Below are 16957 nucleotides of genomic sequence, written 5' to 3' on the forward strand. Positions count from 1 at the left end.
TGCTTATTTCTTTTCCGCTCAGAACGCTTCATCTCTTAGTACTCTGCTCCAGCCACACTGGCTTCCTTGCTCTTTCTCAGACATGACAAGCATGCTCTGCCCTCAGGGCCTTTGCACTTACTATTCCTCCCGTACACAGCCATGTGGCTGCCCCTTCTTCTACTTTCAGTCTTTGCTAATGTCACCTTTTCATCCAGGCCTTTTCTGACTGCCGTATTTAAAACCGCAGCCTTCCCTAACCCCACCATCCCCGCACGGTCCGCATGATCCATTCCTGCAGGTACCGAATCAGAGACTGCTGCATAATGCTTCATCAGATCTGTATTTTGGCTATCAGTACATGCTCTTGGCTCATCTTCAGATATATCTGAAGTCATCTAGAACACTTGTTGTTTTACTTATTTAATTTGTGTTATTTTCCTCTCGTAGAGGAGAAGCCTCATAAGGAGAGGGTTATTCACTGCTGCGTCCCCCTTATCCCAGAAAAGCACCTGGCACTTCCTATGTGTTTAACAGTTCAGATGATTAAAGGAACAGAGGAAGATACGGCATTAAGAATAATCTAGCAAAAGGTCCACTAAGCAAAGTGTAATTAGACTCAAAGACAATGGTGTAAATACAGTTGAGGTGGGAGCGTTTGACCCATAGCAGTCCATGGTAAATCGAGAAGAAGAAAAATCAAGTGTAGCATTTGAACAATGTAATAAGATGAGATTAACAAACATATTTAACTTGGCATCATTAAACACAGCATTGACTTTATGATCAAGGTTCCATGGAAAATGTATGGAACTTGTAATTAGCTTTGAAGGAAATTTTAGTAAATTTAAAAAACCAGGAATTACCAAGTCATACTCTTACTGCAATATGATAAAAATAGAAGTTTAAGTGGAAAAAAGTAACAATCACCTGTAAATATTAAAATACTTTACTGTATAATAGGGAAAAAACAAGTAAGTCAAGAATATAGTGGCAGGCTATTTAAAAAGGAATAAAAAATAGAACGTCAGAACCTGTAGAAGCTGACTGAAGCTGAACTCAGAAACGCACTCTTAAATGCTTTCATAAATGTTTTTGTTTCTTCATTGAATTCATTCATTTGTTGAATTTCATTCAAAACGAATTTCATTATTATTTCATTCATTTCATTTCCTTCATTCAGAAAGGTGTAAAAGTAAACTGAATTATTTAGAGCAATCCAAAGATTTCATTACAGAAAAGGAGTAATAAAATAGTTCAGTAAAAGCAGTAATCAGTGACCTAAAAAAGCAGAAAAACGAAAATTAATAAATTCAGGATCTCTCAGATAGAAATTAGGCAAACCTGGCAAATCAAGAAAAAAATTCCAAATGAAAAATTTATTACAACAATAAGATTTAAGAAAATAAGCTGTATAATAATGAAAGGTTGACAGGGTTTGAAAATGTCAACAAATGTACAAAAATAAATAGAGACCTGTTTCTCTTTCTTTCTTTCTTTCTTTTTTTTTTTTTTTTTTTTTTTTTTTTGGTGTTCTAGAAAGTTTTATGACATAGGAATTGCAGGTTTTGCAACTTTGAAAACTTTAAATTTTTTGAGCCTCCGGTCTTCTACAAAACACTCCTATATAATAATTCTTACATGCCCTCCGTGCCTTGTCACTTCCCAGTCTCGGAAACCTCCCAGAATAGAGACCTAAGGTCTTCAATAAAACATAGCAAATACAATAATCTATTCACATACACTTAAAAATCTGTAGCATATTAGATAATCCCTCAATGACATCAGTAGGTTAAATTCAAAAGCCAAATGATTATCTTGATGAAAGGATACAAGAGACATTTGATATAAAACCATTTTCTAATGAGAAAAAAAATGAATGAAGGCAATAGATGGTGTTTTTATATTTTCTTTATCCAATAAAAAAATGTGAGGCAGCTTACACAAAATGCATAAACACTACACAACACATAGAATAAAATCCAGTACTATATCATAAAGGTAAGATTTTTGGAAAGTTAAGGGACATGGCCAGTGATGAGAAACTGACTGCCTGTACTTAGGGGCTGACCGACAGGGTCACTCAGAAGTGCATCATGTAGAACCTTCCCCTCAAAATCAAGATCGAAACAAGATTGCATGTGACCACCACTGTTATTTTAAATAGCTCTGGCAGTTCTGGTTAATAAAAAATAAAATTAGGGACGCCTGGGTGGCTCAGTCAGTTGAGCATCTGACTTGGGCTCAGGTCATGTCTCACAGTTTGTGGGTTTGAGCCCTGCATCGGGCTCTGTGCTGACGGCTCGGAGCCAGGAGCCCGCTTCGGATTCTGTGTGTCTCTCTCTGTCTCTCTGCCCCTCCCCTGTTCATTCTCATTCTCTCTCTCTCTCTCTCTCTCTCTCAAATAAACATTAAAAAAAATTAAAACAATAACATTAAAAATAAAACTAAAACTAAAGTAGGTACACAAAGAGGAGAGTTATTATTTTGCTCATAAATTGTTCTATGCCTAGAAAGTTTTGTGAGAAATTTTGAAAGTATGAAATTTGGTTTGTTTTTTTATTTATTTTTAATGTTTATTTTTGAGAAAGAGTGTAAGTGGGGGAGGGGCAGAGAGAGTGATACAGAATCTGAAGCAGACTCTAGGCTCAGAGCTGTCAGCACAGAGCCCGATGCGGGGCTCGAACTCACAAACTGTGAGATCATGACCTGAGCCGATGTCAGATGCTCAACTGACTGAACCACCCAGGTGCCCCTAAAACTGAAATTAATAGCTCAGTAAAATGGCTGAATACAAGATTAGCATACAAAAATGAAGGACCTTCCTATATTATGGCTATAACCAGGTGTAGAGACAATCCATTTATAATTCTAACAACAACAACAAAAAAGAACACTATGACCATTTTAAAAGGTTAATTTCTATATTTGAAAAACAGTTTTGATTGATAAGAAGCTGAATTAGCAAAATGTTTAGTGTTTTCCCAATGGGAACACAAGAGTTCTTCTTCCTAGTCTTACTTGTACTTGTAGTTCCAATAAACCCTGAGCAGAAAAACTAAAGTTATAAGATTTGCACCCAAACTTATAGTAACGAAAACAGTGTGCCATGGATGGAGGATGGCAGTGTGACTCTCATTACTGAGTGTTCCCTGTGTCCCAGACACTGATCTCAGAGGTGACATATTGTACATTTAACCCTTGTACCAGCCACAGGAAGTAGCTATCATCTCCTTTCAAGATGAGAAAACTGAGCCTTGTCTAAGATTTACTAAATGACAAACCATGATTCAAAGTGAAATACATCTGATATCAAAGCTCTAATAAAGTGTGACAAAGCCAGAGATCAAATAAATTAATCAACAGCAGTCTATTATGTGTAATCAATTATATATGTATGTGTATGTGTATGTTCTTAACGAGGACTCACAAATCAATGCAGAAGGGGTATACTATTTAATGTTTAATAAATTGTGTGGGGCTTAGGATAGCAAATAATCGATTTTATAGAGTATTATGGGACACAGTTCACAAAGATAAATGTTAATTCACTGAAGAGTTAAATATAAAGTATAAAAATTTACAGAAATAGAATTGAACAAGTATCAAAATCCTGATGAGGAAACGTCCCCAAATTTTAATAGAAGAAACAACAAAGGAGCAGATTGATAGATTTAGCTATATGATGAGCTAACTTTTGTGTGTCCAAAGTTCCCAGAATAAAGAGGGAAGCAGAAAACTGAGAGGGGCACCTGGGGGGCTCAGTCTGTTGAGCATCTGACTCTTGATTTCAGCTCACACCATGATCTGAGGGTTCTTGGGATCAAGCCCGGTGTTGGGCATCATACTGGAGGCGTGGAGCCTGCTTGGAACTCTCTCTCCTCTCTCTGCCCCTCCCCTTGCTCACGTGCTGTCCCTTTCTGTCTCTCAAAATAAATATAAAAAAAAAAGTGGATTGAGAAAATATCGGGGCACCTGGGTGGCTCAGTCAGTTGAGCAGCTGACTTTGGCTCAGGTCATGATCTCGTGGTTCGTGGGTTCAAGCCCCACATCAGGCTCTGTGCTGACAGCTCAGAGCCTAGAGCCTGCTTTGGGTTCTATGTTTCCCTCTCTCTCTGCCCCTCTCCCACTCATACTGTCTCTCTCTCTCTCTCTCTCTCTGTCAAAATAAATAAACATTAAAAAAAATTTTAATGAGAAAATACCTTTCATCAAATAACACATTAACGTTTTATATTTTTTTATATAAAGAGCTCATGCAAATCAACAGGAAAAACACTGCAAACAATAAATAGGTAGGTAAAAAAGACGACAGATCAATCATAAAACAGAAAATACAACTTATAAAGAAACATCTGGAGAGGTGTTCATCATCCTAGTAATTAAACAAATGCAAACTTCATTTTCAAAAGAAAACAGCGATTGTATACTTTTTAGCACACTAACAAAAGAGAAACACGAGGACTTCGATGTAATGTGCATCTGCAGTGGATAATAGTTTTAATTGGCTTTGACTTTTGGGGAAATAACTTGGCAATATGAAACAAGTACCTCAAATTTTCTCATCCTTTGATGTAAGAAAGAGAGAGGGGGTGAAAAAGAAAAATACTTCCCCAGTGCTATTTATAAAAAGCAGCCTGAATGTCATGGGTTGGGAGAAAGATATGTGAACCCCCCGCAGTAACTTTGGATAGCGTTCAGGCATCGTCAAGGGCACGCAGGGTGGTCTGGAGTGCTGCTCCCTGGTCAGGCGGACCAGGGTTGAAGCTCTGCAAATGTCAGTCGGTAGCTAGGTGGCCTGGGGCAGCAGCCTCTCCTCTAGACTTGAATTGACTCCTCCGTCAGACGGGGGTAATACTAGAATGTACCGCCTCTCAGAGTTTATGAGTAACATAGTGCATGTAAAAGTTACCACGTGGCATGCATCATGTAATAAGCCTTGAGTTATTAACTGTTAGTTTGCTATCATTAATTATTATAATTAATGGATACTAATTAATTATTATGACCAACTGATATGAATTACACTTTTAATTATAATTAATATTATATAATTAATAATGTATCATATATAAGTAGAATTAATAATTCATAGTAGCAAATTTTAACAACCCCTCATCTAATTGAGGGAATAAAGCAGCCAAGTAAAGCGGCTGAATTCTCGGGGTTCAGCTCCTCGGAGCCACCTCTGATTTGAGCTGCTGGCAGCTGACCGCTTGTTCCTGGCCTTCACCTCCTACCTCCCAGAACAACCCGAGGTCAACTTTCTTGGGTTAATATCACTTCTAGTTTGAGAACTTTCTGGGAGGAGGAAGGTTGCAAGGTGCTAAGGCTGTGGAGTCCTAGTTGTGAAATGTCAGGCCCTCTGGCTATCGGAGCACCTGCTAGAATGCAAGCATTGCTGGTGTAGTTAATTTATCTCCTTCTCCGGGTGAAATAGAACTGACTTTCAAATGGAAACTCTGTATTGGGTTACCTCTGTTAGCTCATTTTATGTACTACTGTTAACAGTTGGAATAGTTCGAAATTAGCTATCGTATGTAAGACACTAGTCGTTTTGTTGTTGTTGTTGCCTGTTCTTGGTCAGTCCGCAGCAGACCCTCTGTCTGGAAAGCACTGTGCCAAAGTATTGTTTTGTTTTGTTTCAGAGGTCTGATCGCGGGGAAGAAAATAAAAGAAATGGCGGGGGCCGGGGGGCAGGAATCTCAGACCTTCCCTCAAAATTCCTCATCTAACCTGGAAGCAAAGACTGTTGCCCAAGTGCAGTTTGTTCTGTAACAGAAGGTGTGAATTCGTGATGAAGTTTGAAAATAAAGTTTTGTTTGTGGGCTCGCGTGAGAATCGTTACCTTAAAGAAGTTAAGCCATGTGGAGGGTTTTTTTGTTTAGAATGCGTCTTCAAGAGCTCCTATTTGCGTGTCTGGAAAGAACCTAAAACTGGCACTCTGGTTTTAGAGTGTATTTGGAGCTCTGTGCAGGTGGCGGTAGGGCCGGGAGAGGCAGCGTCGCAGAAGAACTCAGTTAGGGCTGATGGACTTACTTGTAGATAAAGTCCCTCTATCATCTGTGTCTTTTGATTAACCCATCCTGTACTTTTATCACGTAACCATACCGCACAGAAAACGTACGTAGAGGACACGGAAAGAAACGTACTTAGCGTTTCTGTGTTCAGCCAGGGCTGTGAAATAATGCAGCGTGGGATTCCAAGATGCTGTCTCCAAGCGAGCCAGCACTCACGTGACCCGTCGTTAACCACGTTCGTTCCCCAACGTGCCATCTTAGTCCCATTTTACTTTTTATTAAACAGTCAATCGAGTGATTCTGAAAATTTCGTTTAAAGGGTGATAAATTTAAAATTCCATGTAAATGGTGTCTATTTTTAAAGGAATTATCTCAAAATAATTTCATCTCATAGGCATGCACTGTGGCAGATGTTTGCAAATCTTGGTTTAAAACTGATTGAAATATTTTAAGAAAACTGAAATAATGTCAGTGGTAAAATTTATTTTACCAAGTGCAGATGTAAGACATCAAGTTCTCAGACTGATGGCAGAATTAACAAAAAACACCATCTGGTTCAATAATTATCTGAAAATACCCATATTCTTGGATTTGTTTAATACCATTTAGTTCCCAGCTTTATTTTATCTGGGTTTGCACACCAACCAGACTAGGTTGTACAAAACGGAGACTATTTCCATCTGATCATTTTAAAAAATGTGTGTTTGCATGAATAATGAATCTTTGAATTGTTACTAAACAAGCAAATTATTTGCGTATGTGTCACATTGGTTATCAAGTTTGCACATGTGACAGCTTCAACAGCCGTCACGTAAAATGCATAGAGCTTGTAACCATATGTTTTTGCTTGACAAAAAGCTAAAACTCAAGATCAATTTTCAATATGGAATGCACAAATTAACACTTTAAAATGCACCACAATATGTACAGCTTGGCAAAATTTGCAGAAATAGCACGTTTCTAGATATTAACTGATATCTTTGGATTCGACCTTAAGGTATTCAATCATTTTGATTAAAAGACTGATTTCTCATAAAACCACAGTCTGTTGGAGGCGCAAAGCCAATGACATTTGAGCATTCATATATTTTCATAAACTTTGAACAATGTCAGTGAGACACCTCTTCAATCTTGGCCACACAACAGCAGGGTATTCAATCTTTCTTTAGCTTAAGACAGAAAATTTGAATATCAGCACAGGGTTATAAATGTGGCAGTTCACATGGTGTGCTCCATGTTGACTTTTAAGGAGCAGATCTGTGCAATGTAGGGAACATTTCACTTTGCACTCTTGACCACCATTTCCCTCTCCCTTCCCAACCTCTCCCCGCCACTCCTCCCCCAGAGGCATTTGGGGAAAAGGGTTTATGTTCTGGTTTTGTAAAACAGTTCCTCTGAAGATGTTCTCGGGCGGGGGGGGGGGGGGGGGGGGCGTGCGGGGGAGAGAGGGGCACTGATCTCTTAAAAATGGCTTCTCCTGATACCGAATCCTACTTGTGACCATCGAAGCGCACCAGTGATACGGATGCCCCAATATTCCTTCAGCAACTTTTCCAGCTTTTGAACATAATAATTAGTCATTATGCTGCCAAGTCTACCTGTTCCCCTTTGGCCTCCTAAATGAGGTCTTAGCGAAAATTGGATGTTGTTCAAATACTTCCTGTTTTAATTGTGTTGTTCGGTGCAGAGTGATTATGCTGTATGGCGGGTGGGATGTGGAAGGGTTCGGTTTGTTGTAAATAACCTAGTGTTAAGTGTATTAACATCCACCACAGATAACACGTCTGTCTCTTCAGAGTGTTGTCTCGCAAGCAGCTTGGGCAAAACCAGATGAGCCGTGAGGGGAAGATGAGCAGTTCTGTCTTGCCCAAACAGAAAAGGCGACAACGTTCTGTTAAGGAAGGAGACGAGGAAGGCACATTTTCATATGTTGTATTACACGACAGATGTCTAATTTTTTTTTTTTTTTTTTTTTTTTTTTTTTACCTAAAGTCCCTTTAATCTTGCTAAATCTTCACATTCGGCATCTCCCTAAATATTGGATGAAAAGCATTGATAGTGCTCTTACACAGAGGATGTTGGAATATGGAAGTCTGTGTCGACGGCCGTGATCCCACAGAATTACCACGTTGTAACTAGATCTCCCGAGTCACCGCTGGTAGTCTAAGTTTTTGTGTTTCTGATCATCCACACGTAGCCTGCCCCTCTAAGGAAGAACAAACACAAGTGTTACACTGGTGAAGGTAGAATCCGTTCCTCGTGCCCTCGCGGGAGAGACGGTTACGCACTGTGACCATCATTTCAGTAAAATTTGCTGCCTGAAACAAAGGCATAACCTGAGTGAATCTGCAGCTCTTCCAGACTGGCACGGCTTGATTCCATAACTCAGCGATGTAAGATACTTCAGAGATAAGCAGCTCTCGCAAACCGATTCAAAATGCAGTTCGAGAGGCGGTGGTGTTGACCCGGCCACCGTGTCTCGCACGTAACCGCGGCGTCTGCCGATCTCACACGCGTGGCCACACATACACCTCCGGCAGGGGCGTTGAGCGTGGGTCAGAGTTGTGTGCCTCAGTGGGTGACTGCTTCCAGCGCTCACGGGCAGCCCTGGCTAAGCAGGGCCGTGTCACTTCGGTCATTAATCACAGACACCCGTCGAGCATCTCCTGGGCGCCAGGCACGGTGCTGTGTGCGCAGCCACGTCAGCCGACTCTGTTGTCCCTGCCCTCCTGGAGCGTGCGTTCCAGATCTAAAGAGGCATAAAGTGACTGCAGGTTGTGACAGATGCCCCAAGTGGAAGAAAAGAGCAGGGGCCCCGCGGCGGAGAGTCGCGGATGCTGGACTGGGAACGGGGGCTGCGTGGACCTTCCTCAGGGAAGATGTCTCCCGGGAGAAGCAGCCGGCTGCTCAAGGAGGCGAGGGCTCCGACACCTTCCAGGCCTTCTGAGGGAGAGACCGATGTGGCCGCGTGTGACAAGGGACAAGGCGCACAGCTTGTGAGGAGGCCAGCTATGCCAAGGAAGAGCTGTGGACTTTTATCGGGGGAGCTCCAGGATCAAGTTCCAGTTCAAGAATCCTCTGTCCTTCGTGGAGGGAGGACGGAGGGACCAGAGGCAGAAGTAGGGACTTGCTAGGAGAGCGGCGGTGCGCAGGCGGTAGTCGTGGAGACCGTGGAGACGGGGCTGGCGGACTTGCGGTCCGTTGCAGGCGGGTGTGGGGCAGGACCACGGGTTGAGGGGGACCTTCAGGTTCCAGCGGGAGCCATACCAGCACAGTTCCCTGATCCGCAGCAGACAGCAGCCTTAGGAGGAGGTCACCTCGGGATGGGGTGTGAGGCACAAGAAGCCGGCCGCGGGTGGGACTCTGGGGCCCTGTGAGATTTGAGGTCAGCGGGGCCAGGGAGCCAGCCCTGGAGGCCAAGGAACGATCAGCGGACAGGAGGACAACAGTGGGAGAGAGACATAGCTGTGTCCAGGGCTTAGGAGGTTTAGACGAAGAGGGTCCTTTGCTTGGCTCGTCTTGGGCCAGCGTTCACACCCCTGTCCCGTGGAACCTTAACAGGACGCCTGCTCGGTTCTGGAGGCCGGGAGTCCGAGATCAGAGGACCGCAGGCTCGTCTGCCCTGAGGCTCCTCTCCGTGGCTTGCAGATCTGTGTCCTCACATGGTCCTCCCCACCCTTTCTTATAAGGACACGAGGCACATCGGATTAGCCCCCCTTGCCAGCCACCTCATTTTACCTTAATAACCTCTTCACAGGCCCCGTCTCCAAACGCAGTCGTGTTGTGAGGTCCTGGGGACCAGGATTCCCGCCCAAAAGGGGCCCCAAATGCTTACTTTTAACAAATGCCCCCCAGTGACTGGCGCCATTGGGCCTGGAACCCCACTTTCCGAACTCTGAGGTACAGTTTCCGCAGGATCCCGGGCCCTGCAGAGACGGAGACCAGAGGGCGAGCGGTCCCCGCCCTCAGGGGCCGAGATTCCTGCGGGAGCAAGATGGAAACTCCGAAAACGCCTTTGAGAATTTGCGCTCAGGTGTCAGATGTGCCCGGCGGCAGGCCACGGGTGCGTCCGGGGAGCCCGCTGCCCGCGGCCGCCCCGGCTACACGGCGCTCTCCCGGCGGACCGCCGGTGTTGCTAGAATCGCCCGAATCGTCTACCGGCAAAGCGGCGCCTCCGTCAGCACAGCGTGCGTGCGGCTGCGCCCGGCGCCCTCGTCGTGGCCGCCAATGAACTCGCACAGGCGGGGCCCGGCCACCAGGACAAACGTGCCCGTGACCGGGGCGGCCGGAGGACGGGTGTCGCTCCCGCCCCGCTCTGGTTGCTCTCACGGCCCCGCGTGCGCGCGGAGATACTGTCGTGGAAGTGGTGTCCTTCCGAGGCGAAAGGGTGGAAGTCTCCGTTCCCTCTCCGGCGCTACTCGCCATCACGTGGCTTCTTTTGAAACGAGCCCCGGGGCAGGGCCGTGTCCGGTTTGGCGGCGTGGAAGGAAGGCGAGAGTTCTGGATACCTGTACGGTCACCACCCCCCCCTCCCCCCCGCCCCCATCCCCTCCCTCCACAGAGGAATTGCGGGGAGGCTGGGAGCACGTGTGGCGCCGAGGGGCTGTCCCTTCCCACGGCCGGATGGCATTCTGGCCCGAGAGTGGACGCTACAGGGCCTGTCCGCCCCCCCCCCCCCCGCCCCCACCCCCACCCCCGCCCCCGCCCCCGCCCCCACCCCCGCCCCCGCCCCCGCCCCCGCCCGGGTCGTGTGTGCTCGCGTGTGCGGGCACGTGCACGCGTCTGCGCGTCGCGTCTTCGGCAGCCCCACGCTCGGTGCGGCGCTCGCCCGGCCCCGAGTGTGGTTTCCCGCCCGTTGCCGGGATGTGTCGCGCTCTGGTGCGACCTGTTGTCAACGAGCCTGCGTGTGGTGACGAAACACTTAAGAGAATATCGAAGAGCTGTAATTGCGGTAATGAAAAAGAACTTCAAACGCGAAGAACACGACGGAGCATGAAAGTTACAGAGGAATTCTTACCAAAAAGGCTTAAGAAACGGGGTCACATGTGTGATGTGCGTCACGAGGTAAATTTAAAAATACACGTGAGAGAAATGAATAAATAAATAAATAAAAATAGAAGTGGTTGTAAGAACCATAGTGTTAAGTGTAAATAAATGGCAACAATAAATTATTGAGAACATTCCTAAAAATAGACACATCAGATTAAAGGTTATTAAAAAAACCAAGTAGTTCTGGGAGAAAAGTTACTTCTGAAAATCACATGATCTTTTGGAGGTTGGTCATAGACTTAGAAGAAAAATGGTCTGAACGTGATTATGCCAAGTTCGTTAGTATACCCGAACTGTGAATTTTCAAGTTGGAAATTTAAAAGTTTTGCTCATGAACTTCATTGGATTTAATAGCTGCCAGCAACAACAATCAGACCTATACCTTACATTTCACTTCTATAGGTGGGAAGGGATTATACATTATTATTTTATATTATTATCTAAAGAATTGAGATTATATCTCCACAAATCACATTGTGGATTAAATTAAGGCTTTCACAGACTCTGTCTGAAATATAATTGGGAATTATCTGCATAATTTGGATTGCTTTCAAAATGTGAACTACTGGAAATATGAATTGTTAGCCTGGCATTTAGAATATGTGCCAGATTTCTCTGATTCTAATTCTGTAGCCTGATGAGAAAGTGAAAGGAAATGCTTTAGAAATACATTCGACCCAGCCAGCACACTCTCTTTTATGTATTCTTTTGGCCGGGATGGCTAGGCGGTCTGAAAATACAGCGGAGGGAGTGGGAGCCTGCCTCAGGCTGGAAGCTCACCTGGGAGTGGCCACCACCCGGGAAGGGGAGTGACTTCTAGAAGCATCCTTGTAAGGGAGCCAGGGAGGGAGGGTGGGCGCTCTGAGAAGGCCCTGTGGGCAGCCGGAGAGCTGCCTGCTTGGCCCCAGGCTCCGCTCTGTGACCCCTGTGCACCCCCCCCATCACCACCGCCCCCCCCGCCCCCCCCCCGCATCTCCGAGCAGGAGAGCTGGGCAACCTGGCAAGACTCTCGGCCACAGTGACTTGCCTTCTCTTTAGCAATTTGCCATCATTAACAAACACTCATTAAGTCAAGGTCAGTTTAACCTTCTAGAATCACAGGTTTGCTGACCTGAAAGCTGTCACTCCCTCTTACAAATGGCAGTTCACGCACCTGCAAGGCCCGGTGCACATGTTACGACAACACAGATCGCAGGTCTCGTGTATCACCTGTTAAGGGCCAAGTTGAAGCGACTGATAAAGGAAGTTCAAACTTTCTGTGGTGTTAAATAGGGTAACGGTCATCATTTTAAAAAATAGCTTTAAGTACTGGGAAAACAGTTCTTAAAGTTAATAATGCAGTGAAGCAATAAAATCAGTGGATTTCAATAATATTTATTTTGCATTCTTAAATTTTTGCATAAATTAATCGGACAGTGGTTCTGCGCATTATCTCTTTCCTTACCTCTTTCTCATAAAAGAAAATAGATCAAATTTTTTTAAAAAAGGACATTGACAGTCTTTAGAGTGTAGAGAAAATTGATCAAAATATTAATTAGACTTTTGTTTTGCTAGTTTGCATCAGACAGATGGAGCTCTGATCTCTAACAGCATCATGACTCACGAAGCCGCGTGTGTACTAAAATGCCATTATTAACACAACAGTAGTTTTCAGCAGTTGGTAATTATTGGCATAATTAAACATTTATCAAGAAACGAGTATTTATCATTCATTAAACTTTCATTAAAAATCCATCTTAGCACAGGCTAGATGAGCCAGTGATTTTCAATGATAACTTCTTAACTTCCGGCAGGAAAATAGAACATTTTCAGAAAAACCAGAGTTGTGCACAAGGTAACGTTCCAAGAATTGCGAGCAATTACAGGATTTCAGATCCATTTTGTATTAAGTGTTTTGTAAGACTTGGACCCAGAGTGAGAAGGTACTTGGCAATACTCTTTAGGGTTTACAGCATTTGGCACTTTTCAGCAGCCTATCTAGCAAAACATGTTACCCTTGGCAAAGAAAAGTTACTGGTGGGCAAGCTCTGTAATGCTATTTACATAATTTAAATTCCCCCAAACATGGAGTGTTTACATATTTTAGGACATGAAAGTTTCTATTATAAATGGAAGCCGGCAGAGAAGCAGACACCAGCAGAACACACACTAGTGCCTGGGCCTTGCAAGCGTGCGGCACGCTGACGGGTCGTCTTCCAGTTCACGGGCCACTTTCCAGGTCTCTGAAAGGCTGCCGTGTCACTCAAGGGCTTTATCACATAACACACGTCACTTTGGGTGCAAGCTGTGGTTGGGGGTTACGTTCACATCGATCGCCTCATTTAAATAACACACTTACTTCCCAGAATTGGCAATTAGGACCTAATAGTAGGGGATTTGCTGTGTCAAGAATTGCATCTGCTGGCCGCGCTCAACTCCCTTTATTCTGCTTGCTCTAGTGGTCTTTCCCGGTTAACTGTATTCTGCTGTCAACTCTCCCGCTCTGATTCTCCACGGAACCGCCTGATGTTACCAAGGCTTCGTTCTGTACCAGAAGTCGAAATCTTATCACGTGGTAACTTTTGCTTTCCAACCTTGTGTCCTCGTGGCAATAAGATGGGCTTGGACGCCCCAGCCTGTGGTTTACGCAGTCACACTTTACCCCAGACGCTAACTGGAAGGCTTCATACACATTTACATGCTGGGTGCCCTCACCGAGGACACACGGAAAACAAAAAAATGGTATTACGTAACTAAGGCTGCCCAGAAAGCATCTTCACATGTATGTTAGTGCTTCAGATCTTATTCGATATTCAGCAACTTTGTTTTTGTTTTCTCTTGGGCAAAAAATTTACTGTATCAGTGCTTTTGTGTCACAAGAATGAATTGAATTTGTACCCTTTAGTGCAAACAACAATAGACAGAGTGGTAACCTAGTGGAAAACAAATAGACACCCCGTCCCTTTTGGGGATTCAGAGAGGTTCAGAAAGATGAAGCTGACGGTGGAGAGGTGGCAGATAAAAAGAGGCCAAAGCAGGAAAGAATCCGGCGGCCATTTATTACCGTGCCATATCCATAGTGTTTGCTGAACCAAGGTGAAGAGTAATGATTCAGACAAATGACGTTAATCATAATAGCTGGCCCTTTGGCAAAAATGGAATGCCTAGCATTGCAGCAGGAGACCTAATCAGATTCTCCAAAACTTGCTTCGGAAGGAGAGAATTTTCTGTCGATGGCGTCCCACGGGATACATCATCTTTAAAAGAAACGGTGATAAGAAATTGCCCCTTCTTCCCTTCTCCTTTCCCTGACCCCCTTACAGATAATCACGTTAAACTCGATGATTAATATTTATAGTGAAACTGTATTATTTTTATATCTTCTTCATATTTATCTAATGTGATAAGGTGGCAAAAGCTGTAATGACTAGTCAAGTCATATTTTCCATAATCCTGATAATCAGAGTTTAGCTTTACTCACTTGGAAATGATTTTAAATGGCCTGGTGTATCATGAAACCAAGCAGTGTCACTTGCACACACACACACACACACACACGCACGCGCGCGCGCGTCTGTATTCTGCGATTCTGTGCGACAGTGTAGAGAGGTCTGTTCAGGAGTTGACTGTGTCAAGTGTATTCTGAATGCATTTGGTGAATATCTACTCAAAGAGGGCACTTACTGTCTTCCTTGATCTTTAACACATGTTAAAAGCTAGCAAAATAATTTTACATGTCTCTGCCCTGTGTTAGATCTTTATAGATTTCTTAAAAATCAGCCTTACCAGTAGAAGAGATCTGTTATTTTTTATAGATGCAATTTCATTAACAACAAAACCAAAATTCATTTAGTCCTAAATACTTTCCGATTTATCAATTAGGTACATTTGTCATCACTTCCTCACACATACTTTGGCACCAAGATACTTGGAGCTTAATGCTATTGTGTAGAAGGGAAAACAATTTAGAGGCTCAGTTACATATCATCTCTAGGGGAAAATTATGTTGACATGTGGGAGGTTAATGTACACACTTTAGATTCTTTGCTTGATTTGCTGTTTTCTTCTTCATAACTCTAGGTAAACAGTCTGTGCCGCCATTTAATGCACAGGTTAAGTGTAGTTGCGGGCGATTATACATCATTAAAATAAGTCCCGTTCAGCCGTGGAAGAAAGATGGAAACACTTCACTTGCAGCCGCTTGGGCGTTCCGCGTGTCCTCTTGTGCGGCACCGCGGGAACTCGCCGCGGCAGCCTCCCGCGCGTTGTAGGGTAGCGCCGTGGAAGGAGCCACGCCATTTTGGCTGACTCGTGTTCGTGTGTTTCTGCCTTCTCCATCCCAGTGAAACTTTGGTTTGAAGAGAAAAAAAGAAAAAAGCGCTGTCCATTCAAAGCTTTGTTTCTGTTGTTGTTACCTGGTTCGCCCGGATGCCAGATTCATCTTTGAACACAGAGGTTCTTTCACCGGTTGGGAAAGAGGGGGGGACGTCTGTGTTCTGTTAAGCAAGAGGCCTCTTGCATTGTCTCATTATTTTATTACCATACTTGCAGCCCTCCAACAGGGAAACAAAGCAAAGAATGCTTTGGCCACATCGACTCAAGGGCAGTATGGCCGATGGAACAGATAGATGGTCCCGATACATTGCAGCTCAGACCCCAGCCCACTGTATCTGGTCAATAACCAATTTATTACTGATCACAGCCAATAAATAGAATCCTGTAGACATTTATTTTCAGCTAGCAGCAGCAGGCATGGAATAAGGTTTTTTGGTTTTTGTTTTTTTGTTTTTTTTGGGGGGGGAGCAAGACACTGCCATGCACAAGAAGGTACATGACTGATATGTCCTGCACCTGAGGCTGCCGTACGTTGTAGCTAGACAGCTCGTCCCAGGAAATCTTGTGTGTATCTGATTACCAATGGGCATCGCATCCCGCTCGCCTCTGGAATACATTATAAATGCCAGTTCCTGACTTCTGAGGATTCTGTTAGCTGAGATATCTTGTGATAGGGAGAGGTATCACACCGGAATAGGATCTATAGGTATTAGTGTCAAGAAGAATAATGTCTTGCCTGCCCTTTCTCCTGGGTTATTGCATGGGTTACACAACGCTTGGGATGAGTTAATAGAAAACAAAGAAACTGGAAGAGGTAGGAGTGGGCGAGAGGTGGGGGAAGCAGCGGCATTGCAGAAGTGCAGGACCCCTGCTGGTGCCTAAAATAACGTGGAGCCTCTTCTCCCCCAGAGCAGGAGCGTGCACGCGAGTCCCGGACATAATCGTCGGCATCTCACTCCCCGTGATGCCGAGGCTAAGCAGAGGAGACCTGATGCAGAGGTGATGCCCACAGTTCCAAAACCAGCTTCTAAGTTTTAGCGAGAGCTTATCAACCTCTGCGGCCGGATTACCATGATGATGAGAAAAAGCTCGTCATTCTCTGATTTCATCCTCCTTGTGATTTACGGAGTAGGAAACAATGTCGATAGATAGGGGGAAAAAAATCTGTGGTGTGGGAAAGGGGGTGGTGCCACTTAGCGGCTCCTCTCTGAGTGCGGGCCCTTTATTGTTTCACGGGAGAGAATTCATCCCATTTGTTGTTACGACGACATACCTGAATGAATCAGGTCTACCTTGTGCACGCCCAAGATGAGGAAAATGATTTATTATCCGTCCCTTGAATTTCTCTGAGCGTTCTGTCTAAACTTAAAAGGGGATTACATTTGCGATTAAATCCTAACAAATGTTGTTTTAACTAGACTGCAATATATGTTATTGACAACAAGCGACTTTTCTTCTCAAAATACCATTGGTGCTTAGGCATGCAATTTACAAAAATGACAAGAAAGGGTGGTACTTTTCCCAAGGTGAATGTGAGCTGACTGATTAGCTGGTATTTTAACTTAGATTCTTGCAAATTACAGACATAAGAAAAC

At 44.2% G+C, this 16957-nt stretch overlaps 1 protein-coding gene and 1 long non-coding RNA gene across 2 annotated transcripts in view; one reads left to right on the forward strand and one right to left on the reverse strand.

The window, feature by feature from the left end:
• ZNF407 (zinc finger protein 407) overlaps positions 1 to 16957 on the forward strand; it is a 458246-nt gene that overhangs the window by 411450 nt on the left and 29839 nt on the right. The gene's annotated exons all lie outside the window — the stretch shown is intronic.
• LOC147575695 (uncharacterized) lies at positions 7916 to 10164 on the reverse strand. Its single transcript, XR_015242653.1, has 2 exons — positions 9738 to 10164; positions 7916 to 8748 (listed from the first exon to the last, which is right to left on the reverse strand). It is a non-coding gene; the product is annotated as an uncharacterized LOC147575695 (long non-coding RNA).

This window comes from Puma concolor, chromosome D3 (assembly GCF_028749965.1).
Source record: "Puma concolor isolate L17-30 chromosome D3, mPumCon1.1.hap2, whole genome shotgun sequence".
Classification (NCBI taxonomy): Eukaryota; Metazoa; Chordata; class Mammalia; order Carnivora; family Felidae; genus Puma; species Puma concolor.